Raw genomic sequence first — 13,000 nt, forward strand, 5'->3', positions numbered from 1 at the left:
AGGAGACATTTCAAGGGTTTCTTGTTGGCTCCCCTATCTGGGTTGAGTGATGCCATGGAATTTGTATGCTGCCTTCCCCTTTAATGAAGCACTTGAGCTTTGGAGAAGGACAGATGTGGTTGAATTCCAGATCTTTTACTTACTCTCTTGGTCATGAAAAAATTGCTTAACTTCCTTGAGTACAAATTTCTTATATGTACTGTATTTTTGACAATAATCATTGCAATAATCATTGCAATTATCATTGCATGGGGGACCAGCTCTGTGGCACAGTGGGTTTAAGCCCCAGTTTGCAGTGCTGGCATCCCATATGGGTGCCAGTTTGAGACTCGGCTGCTCCACTTCTGATCCAGCTCTCTGCTACAGCCTGGGAAAGCAGTAGATGGTGGCCCAAGTCTTTGGGCCCCTGAACCCACATAGGATACCTGGAAGGAGCTCCTGGCTCCTGGCTTTGGATCAATGCAGCTCCACCCATTGAGGCCATCCAGGGAGTGATCCAGCAGATGGAAGACCTTTCTCTCTCTGCCTCTCCTCTCTGTGTATCTCTGACTTTTAAATAAATAAATCTTTTTAAAAAATCACTGCATGGGGGTGGTCATGATGATAAAATGACATAATGTGTACAAAATGTTTTTTATAGCCTTCAATATAAGGAACTCATTTAGTATGTTGTCTCTCCTATTTTCATCTCTGATTCGCATCTATTTGAACAACTCAAATTTGCATCTATTTGAATAATTCTCCATCAAACAAGTTGATTGATTATTGAAAACCAATTTGAGTCAATAGTTATAGTAGGTCATTCGCCACAGGACTTTGCTCTTAGTCTTACTCTAACATTAAAAAAATCTGCTGACTTTAAAGAAGGATTAGAAGATGTGTTCATTATTATCTTGGTACTAAATGATGGAGAGAATAATCAGTACACTGGATTACAGAGTGAAGTTTCAAGAAAGCTGACAGGCTAATATTCTGGGATAAATTCCAAAAGCTATAATTTAACAATGATATAGGTGACAAAAATATGAGTTTATTGGGGGTGGGCTCATGGACTAACCAAGGAAGACCCAAAAATATCTACAATCTTCTGGTGCTCAGGATCTCTATAATTCCTGGAAGATAGTAAGCACATCACCATCATGACCAACAACTTACTGAGACTTATGAACTCGGATAGTGAGTGGAGTTCCAAGTTGAGTTTATAAACTGGTGATGCAGAGAAACTGCAATCCTATAGTTCTCTATGCTGGTTAAGCTACATTTTGAGTATTGTGTCCAGCTGAGGTGGTTTGATTTCAGACTATCATTGATAAACCAAAGCTCTCTAAAAGAAAGTAATCAGGTTAAAGCTGCCCCTGGAACTTATGCCTGGGGGGAAAGTGTTGAGAAAAGTAGCATGGTCACAGTAGAACTTGGGTCTGTGAATACTGTCTTATAATACTTGAAGATGGTCATGGGGAAGGAGTGTACTAAGGAAAATGCTGTCATTCATTTTATTTACTCTGTAAGGCAGCATGCAGCAAAGTGGCTGGCCCAACTGTGCTGACATTTTCTGGGTGAAATAATTCTCTTTTGCTCTAAAGATAGAGGTTAAGATCAATAGAGAGATGTCCCCAGGAGGTAGATTTAACTCAGTGTGAGGAAAAAAATTCTTCTTTAAAAAAATTAATCTATTTGAAAGGCAGAGTTACAGAGAGGCAGAGAGAGAGAGAGAGAGAGAGAGAGAGAGAGAGAGAGAGAGAGAGAATCTTCCATCTTCCATCCATTGGTTACTCCTCAAATGGTCACAATGGCCGGGGCTGGGCCTATTCAAGCCAGGAGCCAGGAACTTCTTCACGGTCTCCCACGTGGGTCCAGGGGTCCAAAGAGCTGGATCAGAAGTGGAGCAGCCAGAACTTGAATCAGCACCCATATGAGATGCTGGCACTACAGGTGGTGGGTTTACCCACTACCCCACAGCGCTGGCCCCAGACAAAAAGATTCTCAAAAAAGGTAGCTTTGATTATGGTGAACTGCCAATTCTTGCAGAGTGCAAGCAGAGCTTGGACAACCTTCATCAGGGATGGGTAATGCTGGGCAGGAGGTCTGCCTAAGTAAGACTGGGTAGGAGATCCTTTATTGCAATACTGAGATTCAAACACAAGTGCTCAGCTAGATACTGCATTGTGAGTTCGGCAAATTAATCATTGTAGAAGATTGGTCTTGAGAGATCTATGTGGAAGACTCCATTCTTTTTGCATCTGTATAAGTAATATCTGATTGGGGAATTATACACATTTACTATGCCCGTGTTTCCATGTAATGCATGTGTTATCTGATTTCTATTAACCAGCACATTAATTATACTAAATAGCTTTATTGGCCTTTCAGTCTCTGATTGTTTTACTTCTGTCATTTTTACTTCCCCCTCTATTTAATAGAATTTCTGTGGGTGGCTTTATAGAAAAACAAAAAGAAATTTATTTATTTAGGGCATGGTGAAGGGCCTTTTAGTCTTTCATTTGTAATCATTTTTTGAGGGACATTTTTTGATCCATGAAAGAAATAAATCCTTTGCAGAAGATTTACCCAATGATAAGAATCAAAGCCAGACTTCTTTTGAGGATGTTTCAAAACTCTTTAAGTGATTTAAATAACCACACAGCTAATAGGAAAACAGTTCTTTCCAAGTCTTCAACTGATTGGAGAGCAATGTAGATTCTTTATAAAGCTCTCACTATGGCTTACAAAGAAATTAGGAAAAATGTTGTTTTCCTACTGAATTGTAAAATATTCTTATCAATCCCACCACTGTGACCTAAAAATCAGTAAAAAAAATTATGACTCCAAAAAATCATGGCCAGTTAGTTCTACATCCTCTCTCTTACTGGTTCCCTTGAGAATGTTTATCAATATGTAAAATATGAGGTTTTCATTGTGAAAACTCTGAAAGATTCTAAGCAGTTGAAATTGGAACTTGAATTAGTTCATATTTGCATTTTCTGATGCTTTTCTGGAACCCATTCTTGCAATTATAAATTATCAAGTACATAATTTTTGCAATGTATTTTGTGAATTATACATAAAGATAAATTGGAGAAAAAAATGCTCATAAGGAATATAGTCTATTTCTTAAGGTTTATTTATTTATTTGAAAGGCAGCGTTATAGGGAGAGAGGGAGAGACACAGACAAAGAGAGGTCTTCCAACCAGTGTTTCACTCCCCATAACTGAAATGGCTAGCTAGGTCTGGGCCAGAAGCTAGGAGCCTGGAACTCCATCCAAATATCTCAGGTAGGTGGGAGAGGCCAAAGCACTTGGACCATCTTCTGCTTTCCCAAGCTCATTAGCAGAGAGTTGGATCAGAAGTGAAACTGCCGAGACTTGAACTGGTGTATGTGTGCAATACCAGCATCACAGGAAATGACTGACCCATTGCGCCACAACACCAGCCTTGGAATATATTGTCTTAATAAGAGGAATGAAAAAATATATGATGAGATGCATTTGTGACCTTGATTGTGAAACTTCACTGAGTGGTATTTTAATTTCCAACTTAAAGTATTAAGTAACTTTTCACATTCTGTCTAGTACTTAGATACCCTTGCTCTGTGAGAGTTTGCTTTTTTTTTTCCTGAGAAGCTTTAAGAAAATAAAACTTATATTTAGTAAATTAAATGCATATATGTGTGCATGAGGATCTAATTGTTACATATCAAAGTCTAAGATTTTGAATTTTTAAGGAAAACTACTCCATATTCTACAAGCAGTGGATTAGCTCTAATTAAGTCTTACCCTGAGCATTTCTAAGTCTTGATGTATGCACTCTCCAGTGGAAGCTTAAGTCCAGGGACAGAGTATACTTTTAGCTTTTAGCTCTTGACCCAAGGAAGACAGAGAGCACTGGATTGTGGACAAATAAGGCCAGACATGACCTGGACTGTGGGTTCCACCTAACCTTGGCTGGTCTTTCTACCTCTTTGGGTATACTTTCTGAGACCCAGAAGTTGGATTCTGAAACTAGTGCTCCTGCTGTTGAATAACAACTTTTCTGAGTCCATCTTCTATGAAATTTGTCTGTGGGAGAAATCTGGGTCAGGCAACATTTAGTCAGCTATTTGGAAATGCTGGAAATGATCTATCCCAAGACTTACAGCCCTACTTGACAGAAACTTCTGATTTTCACAAATCTGTAATGAAAGTATGGCTGTAATTTATCTTTAAGCAGGTATCTTGGGATAATGGATCTTTTTAAAAAATTTATTTATTTATTTGTTCATTCAAAAGGCAGAATTAGAGGGTGGGAGGGAGGGTATGAGGGAGGGAGGGAGGGAGGGAGAGAGAGAAATATCTTCTATATGCTGGTTTGTTCTCCAAATGGCAGCAATTACTGGAGCTGGGTCAGTCTGAAGCCAGAAGCCAGGAGCTTCTTTCAGGTCTCCCACAAGGATGCAGTGACCCAAGCACTTGGGCCATCTTCTGCTGCTTCCTTGGGCACATTAGCAGGAAGCTGGACTAGAAGTGTGGCAGCCAGTGACTCAAACTGGCACCCATATGGGATGCCGGCACTGTGGGTGGTGGCTTTACACACTATGTTACAGTGCCTCCAATGGGTCTTTCTTATCAATAACCTTGATGTTACGCTTTCAAATACTTTTCATTTCAGTTTGTTATGTAAACAGTGCTAGAAAATGAGGAACACTGTTCTAAAGAATGTGATCACGTTGGTTCCAAGGTGACCTTTTACCAACTGACTGGAAAAAAAAGTAACCTCAGTTAAAAAGAGAAACTAGAGGTGTTGGGCCTTCTAAATCATATTATATCTCAGAGAAACAGCACACAGCTCTAGCCTTTTGAAATCTCAGTGTTTTAACTTTTTTATCCAAATATTAGTTGAGTTAAACTGTGATTTCATTTTAAAAATTATTTTATTTATTTGAAATGCAGAGTGACAGAGAGAGAGAGAGAGAGAAGGAGGGAGAGAGAGAGAGAAAAAGAGAGAGATTCCATGCTCTGTTTCACTCTGCAAATGATCATAACAGTCAGACCTGGGCCAGTGGTCTTCAACATGGATATGGCCTTCACCCTGCAAAGACATTTCGAAATATTTGGAGATGTATTTTACTGGTCACAACGGGTCACTGGGTGGTGGTGCTGTTGGGTCTAATAGAGATGAAGAATGGTGGTAAACATCAAACAATGCATGGGCTAGGTTCTACATCCAACAACTGTCAACACGTCAACCGATAGTCCTGAGGTTGAGGAACCTTGATCTAGTTTCGTTGTCCAACTTTCCCCAGTCTCCATTCACCATTAATAGAGACTGTTTTGAAACATCTTCATGACATCCTAACTGGGAGAAACATGAGGAACTATTCTAACAGAGGAAGGAGTTAGGTGAAAGGAGAAAGGTGAAGTGATTTTCTTAAGGTCATAAATAGCTGGGGACAAACCCCAGTTCTTCTACTTTCAAATTCTTAGTGCTTCCCCTCCATCAAAATTTCCTCCCACCAAAAATCATTTAAGCACCTTTCTTCATTTCTCAGTTCTACTTTTTGAAAAGCACATAGACACAAGCACAAATCTTGATACACATAAATTACAATTTATAGACTCCTTGAAACCTTTTTCATTGTTAAAAGGTATTTTTCTTCTGAGAAATGTATGATAATGAAGCCCTACATTTAATCGAGCTAGAGTATAATTTTGCAATGATGATAGTTTGTGGGCTTTTAAAAGTCATAGCAGTAACACTACTAATTCTCTGTTTATCTTAATTTAATGCAGCTTTCAAATGTGTATGACTTCTTCATCCATGCAGCTTAACTATGGGAGATTAGAGCTCAACAATCAAAATCAAATGCATCAGTTAATTGTGCATAACGTGCAAGCATTTATTTGATATTTAATATGTATTACAATAGGTAGTAATACATTTAGTTACATTTAATAAATACCTATTACTGGCATTGAAACTTGAGGTAGTAACTGTGATGGCTAACACTAAACACCTCTCTGAGCCAGGCAATTGTATAAGCGTATGTGTTATATGGATTAACTCATGTATTGTACTAGCTATTGTAGGATCTGGAGATTAGAAGAAATCAAAGTTGAATTTCTCTGTCCTTTTGGAATATTAATTGAGTTAGGGAAGCAATGAATGAGAAGTTAAAGCCCGTTTATATAAGCAAATATTTGATCCAACCTAAAAGGGTAGTGGATAAGAGAGAAAGAGTTGTAGAACATGATTTTAATCAGGGATGGGGTCTAGGAAAAGATACATGCACAGTTAAAGCAGAAAGGGAGAAGAGGAAAGGGAAAACCACTATGGGAGGCACAGCAGGAATACCTACTGGACATTGTGGAAGTGTAAAGAAACCCCCTCCCAACTGCAATTGAAAAACGTTGATGATATTATAATACAGTTGTTGACTGGTTGAAATTTTCCATAATTGCTTTGAAAGGTGAAGTTCTGAAACTAATAAAATGATTCAGATAACTCACTCCTAACTCACATAAATAAACATGGGACCAGAAGTCTTTTGAGTACAAGCCAGAGGGCTGGCCTCAAGAGCAAGGAGGCATACAGAGCAGAGGAGCTGTGAATCTTGCTGGATGTAGAAATGAATGCTGTTGTTCTTCCAGGGTGGTTCTGAGGAGTCCATTCTTTTTTTCTTTTTTTTAATTTATTTTTTAAGGAATACAAATTTCTTTTCTTTTCTTTTCTTTTCTTTTCTTTTCTTTTCTTTTCTTTTCTTTTCTTTTTTTTTTTTTTGACAGGCAGAGTGGATAGTGAGAGAGAGAGAGAGACAGAGAGAAAGGTCTTCCTTTTGCCGTTGGTTCACCCTCCAATGGCCGCTGCGGCCAGCACACCTCACTGATCTGAAGGCAGGAGCCAGGTGCTTCTCCTGGTCTCCCATAAGGTGCTGGGCCCAAGGACTTGGGCCATCCTCCACTGCCTTCAAGGGCCACAGCAGAGAGCTGGCCTGGAAGAGGGGCAACTGGGAAAGAATCCGGTGCCCCGACCAGGACTAGAACCCGGTGTGCCAGAGCCACTAGGTGGAGGATTAGCCTACTGAGCCGCGGCGCCGGCCCAGTCCATTCTTATTAAGGACATTTGGTCATTTATTTTTCAGCCAGGTAAGCAACTTCATTCAGTAGGAAAAACAATAACAGCGAACTTTTTTTTTCTTTTACGTTTTAAGTTTTTATTTAGTGAGAAAGATGCATAAGAGAGTGAGAGTTTTATTTAAGAGAGAGAGGTAATTAGGGGTTCATACCAAGCTCCAGGAACCAGCCATGTGGAAAAGCATCTAGGCCAGGGAGTCTAGAGCACATGGCCCAAAGGCCATGAGCCCAGGAGGCGCGGGGCTACAGCAAGCCCCCTTCCTAGCAAGAGGCCAAGGAAAAAGAGCCAATAACAGCAAACTATTATTTATTAACCTGGGTGACCAGAACTGTGCTCATGATCATGGGTCATCTTGCCCACTGATGTCAAATTTTTTGATGTTGTTCAGGGATGTAACTCACTCACATAGCATCTGTAGAGTGAGGGGATAGAAAAAATAACAATGCTATCTTCATTTTCATCATGATACCTAATTTCTTTAATATTTTAAAAGACTTACAACAAAATCCTAAAGCCCAGACATTTGTGATTCATTACAAATATGTTAGAAAATGTGTTTCTCTGATTCACCCGAATGATTTTCAGAGGACTACATCTAGTTGAACTAGTGAGATGCTTGGTTACCATCTTTGTTTTTGTAGGGAAAACAAGAATGACCAGATCAAGGCCCTGTTTTTGGTTCATGCAGTAAGTGAGAAGCATTACTTGTATCATTAGGATGGGGACTTGTTCTGAAGGCAGGTTTGGCTCTGTTTTTACTTACTGACTTAAGTTTGTTTTCACCTCTTTGATTTTTTTTTTCCGTTGGTTGTCACTTGTTGGATCATTACTTACATAATCTTTAAAGGAACGTTATTAGAAGCTGTTGACATTTGCTGTCTACAGTTGTCAGAGACCACCACATGGCCTCAACTCTGCTGAAGGCATGCTTGGCCGAGTTGCAAAGGTGACTGGTCAGCTTGTGTGACTGGCAAAGGTCAGTTGCATGATGCCGAGGCAGATGTGGAAGTACTGTGGGCTCTGAGAAACAGCAGTTGAAACATTCTAACCTGATTAATGTTTGGTGGGCAAGAATGTGTTTTCTTTAGGGTTTCTGGATACTGTGATTGTTACCTTAGTTGCTAATTTCTACATAATAATGTTTAACCTGTGGTTTCTTATACTTTCTTATAAATGCCAAAACTTATTCCTTGTTTTTCTGTGTTTAAACTTCCTTGTTACAAGACCCTGTTTTTGTAGGACTTCACATGGTTTATGATTTATCAGTTATGTCACTGCTGATGATAACAACTAGGAATAACCAAACACTGGGTCTCTCTCATTGCCTTTGGTCTTTGACAAAGAGCCCCCTGGTTTCCCCACACTGAAGTCCTTCATCTAAGTCTGCTTCTTTATCCTACACCATACTGTTTCTCTTTTGGGTCAACTTGACACCCTGTCATGCTGGACGCAGCACACAATATGTGAAGGTAGGAATAAATATATTAAAATTATATTTTATAAAATTCTGTAAAAAGGGAATCTGTCATTAAAATCAGATATCTCAGACTAATCTCTAGTATAAAACTAAACTAATGAAATATGATGAAGGGAGATAAATAACAAATGCTGATAAAGGAACATATTTCTTTTCATTACCATGTAACGTGGGTTTCATGAAGAATGAGGTTTTATATGGCTCTGAGAGCCATATTTTTGACAAATTTTGCAATTAAACTATGGATATATATCTTTCATTTTCTTTTTAAAAATAATATGTTTTGGAGGGGGCAGCTTTGTGGTGTAGTGGGCTAAGCTCCCGCCTGCAGCACTAGCATCCCATATGGGCTCAGGATGGAGTCCTGGCTTCCTCATTTCCTCTCCAGCTTCCTGCTAATGTGCCTAGGAAAGCAGAAGAGAATGCACCAAGTGCTTGGGCCCTTTCCAACCACATGAAAGATCTGGAAGAAGCTCCTGACTCCTGGCTTCAGCTTGGCCCAGCCTCAGCCATTGTGGCCATTTAGGGAGTGAACCATTGGATGGAATACCTCTCTCTCTCTCTCTCTCTAATTCTGCCTTACAAATAAATAAAACAAACCTTTAAAAATAATTTATTTTTATTAATATAGAGAGAATAGATTCCATGTAGTTCACCAATACAATGATTTATCTTCATTTTCTATGCAAATAATTGCAATACTATCCTTTGGGATAGTATTTATGGGAAAAGAGCAAATTCATTTTAAAATTTAATGAAAATTTTTTATTAGAGTAAAGGAGTATAAACCAACTTTTGGAATTAGTTAAAAATATAATATTGTATTATTATAAATCAAAACATGGGGTTGAAACTATATTTCTCCATCATCTTTCCAGGTTCTGGGTTTAAATTTTTATTTGAAAGAAATAGAACACAACTGGTTAAATACAAAGTATGGCAATTATTATGGAACCCTAGAAACTCAGATGGGATAAGTGCAGCAAAAAATTTGGCGTTATTCTCTTTTTGACCCTCATTCCTCTCTTTAAACCATCTGGATCTTGAAGTAAATAAGTAGTTGAGTTCAGCACTTATGATAGAATCACACAAGGCTCATCATTCAGTTACAGTAGATAGATTAAAGGCAGTGTCAAATAAGGGTCTTTTTATCTGAATTATTTTAGCATTTTACAAGGAACAAAAATGAAGTCAGATTCAGTTATTCAATGTTGGTAGGAATGACACAGGATTATGTACTCTTATTGTATCATATCAGAATGAAAATAATGTCAATTTGTACCATGAGTAGTGATGTCATTATTGCATGGTGAAAATGGTGTCTTCTAGAGGTCTCCACTGTAAAGTAACTCTATTTTTTTCCTTGTGGAGTAGAAACACAGGGCTAATACATTTTGAAAGATACACTACAAAATAACTGTCAATATCATAGAAGGAAGATTGAGTAACCATTCTATACTGATAGAGATTAAAGAGATATGGCTACTGAATACAAGGCATGTTCTGATTCCTTTTTAATCTATAAAATGTGTTATTGATATGATTGGATAAACACAAATAAGATTGTAGTTTATAAATAGTGTCTCATCAATACTAAGTTCCTGATTTTGAAAATTATGTGTGGCTACACAAAAGAATATCTTTGCACTTAAGAAATATACTCTGAAGTATTGTGGGGGTAAAGGAGTATTATGTCTGATTTATTCTCAAATACATATGTAAACAAGTGAGGTAGTATATGGAGAATGTGAGTGGAGTGCAAGCACATTTCAGCTCTTTTAAAGGCTGAAAAAAGCAAGCCCAGTCCTGATCACTGGTTCTTATTTTTGATTTCTTGTCTAATCCTGGGAAAAAATATTTATATCTTGTTCTTGTTCTATCACTGTCACCATATTTCATTCTTTTTGTCCCCATTTGTAAAGATTTTATGTTAAGACTTTTTTTTTAGAGATTTATTTATTTTACTTGGATGTCAGAGTTACACACAGAGAGGAAATAGAGAGAGAGGTCTTCCACCCACAGGTTCACTCCCCAATTGGCCACAATGGCCGGAGCTGCGCCAATCCGAAGCCAGGAGCCAGGAGCTTCTTCTGTGTCTCCCATGCGGGTGCAGGGGCCCAAGCACTTGGGCCATCTTCCACCACTTTCCCAGGCCACAGCAGAGAGCTGGATTGGAAATGGAGCTGCCAGGACTCAAACCAGTGCCCATATGGGTTGCGGGCACTGCTGGTGGAAGCTTTACCCGCTACGCCACAGCAGCAGCCCCAGTACTTTGAAATTCAGTTACTTCACAGCTTTTTTGGATTTTAGTTTTACTAGGAATAAACTTTGCCAAAATACTCTTTCCTTGTCTCTGTTGATTATAGAGTTAAAAGGCCAGAGGGGTGTGAGACATCAGGAAGTGTGTTCAAAGGGAGGAGTCTCAGCTAAAGAAACCTACAATTAGTCTTTTCTCTCTTCCTCATTTCTGTTGTCTGCAGTATTATTGTGATACAAGTATCTTAGACTGCATATTGTACCTTAAAGATGAAAGCCAGAGCAAAGAGCCTTGACCGCTGACAACTGGAGTCATCACACCCACCCTGACCCTGGACTGCCTACCTCTGGACGTCCTATACATAAGAGAGAAACAGTGGCCAGCATTGTGGCACAGCATGTTAATCCTTGCTTGCAAAGCAGCCATTCAGTCCTGGCAACTCCGCTTCCAATCCAGCTTCTTGCTAATGTGTCTGGGAAAGCAGCAGAAGATGGCTTAAGTACTTGGGGCCTTGCATCCACATGGGAGACTCAGATGGAGTTCTAGGAGGGTTCCAGGCTTCGGGCTCTGGCCTGGACCAGCCTAAGCCATTTTGTCTAATTGGGGTATGAATCAGAGATGGAGATTCTCTCTCTCTCTCTCTCTCTCTCTCTCTCTCTCTCTCTCTCTCTTCCCCTGTGTGTGTGTGTGTGTGTGTGTGTATGTGTCCTTTTTCTCTATCACTCTACCTTTTAAATAAAGAAATCCTTAAAAAAGAAGACATAAGTCAACTTTTTCTTGTGTAATCCATGAATATTTTGTGTTTTCTTTTAAACCTTCTCCTAAGTTTTTACACTGATCTTAGCCAAAAGGCCAAGAAGTGATTTCCCTCCTTACTTTTTGATAATGTTGCTCTTAGAGTTGCAATAGAATAGCTTCTACAGGCACTTATTGTATAAAGATATCAAATACACATTAGTGATGCTTTTCTCAATATTTCAAGTTTGGCATGCCTTATGGAAGGACTAAATGATTGAAGGTCTAACTATTTTTCTTTAGTGGGAGAGAGGAAGCTTGGTATACAGGGAATACAAATAGTTCTCCATTTCTGCTAAGCTTTTAGGAATGCATTAGGTCATGGGAGGGAAGTCCTCTGATGATTGAAAGAGGCTGGAATGTCAAGATTTGCATGTTCTTTCCTTCTAAATTTTTATTTATTTGAAAAAGGAGAGAGAGAGAGAGAGAGAGAGAGATATGCAAATCCTGTTTGTTAGTTCACTTCCCAAAACCCATCAAGTCCAGGAACCAAAACTCAACAGAGGACTCCCCATGAATAGCAGGAATTCACTTACTTGAGCCATCACATCCCAGGGTCTGCACCAACAGGAAGCTGGAATCAGGAGATGGAGGCAGGAATCAAACCAAGGCATTCCAACATTGGACAGAGGCATTCTAATAGGTGTCTTTTTTTTTTTTTAAGATTTATTCATTTATTTGAAAGGCAGAATTATAGAGAGGCAGAAAGAGAGAGAGTGAGAGAGAGAGAGAGAGAGAGAGAGAGAGAGTGAGGTCTTCTATCTGCTGGTTCACTCCCCAATTGTCTGCAACGGCCAGAGTTGCAACCATCCAAAGCCAGGAGCCCAAAGCTTCTTCCAGGTCTCCCACATAGGTGCAGTCCTTGGGCCATCTTCTACTGATTTCTCAGGCCATATCAGGGAGCTGGATTGGAGGTGGAACAGCTGGTTCTTGAACTGGCGCCCATATGGGATACTAGCATTGCAGGTGGCAGCTTTACCCACTATGCCACAGTGCCAGCCCCTCATTTCCACTCAATTCTTTTTTTTTTTTTTTACAAAGATCTATTTTCAGTGTACTTTATACTCATAAGTTTAACCCTACACTAAGTAACAAGTTCAACAACTGGAATGAAAAAAAAAAATCCTGTTCTTCAACAATAGAGACAAGGGTTGTAAACAATCATTGAATCAAAATGTTAACTTTGTGTGGGGAGCAACTCGGACTAGACTAAGTTACTGGAATTAAGACTTATTCTATGCATCTGCTCTCCCACAATATGGCGCTGAGAAGGGAGTAAACAGCTTCTACACAGCTGCCTCTCGCCAATTTGATTGACTGAGCTGCAGGAGCTGATCTTGCTCCTGATTGGAGGAGAGCAGCG

Source organism: Oryctolagus cuniculus, chromosome 5 (genome assembly GCF_051225735.1).
Source record: "Oryctolagus cuniculus isolate XC-2025 breed Fujian yellow rabbit chromosome 5, ASM5122573v1, whole genome shotgun sequence".
Taxonomy (NCBI): Eukaryota; Metazoa; Chordata; class Mammalia; order Lagomorpha; family Leporidae; genus Oryctolagus; species Oryctolagus cuniculus.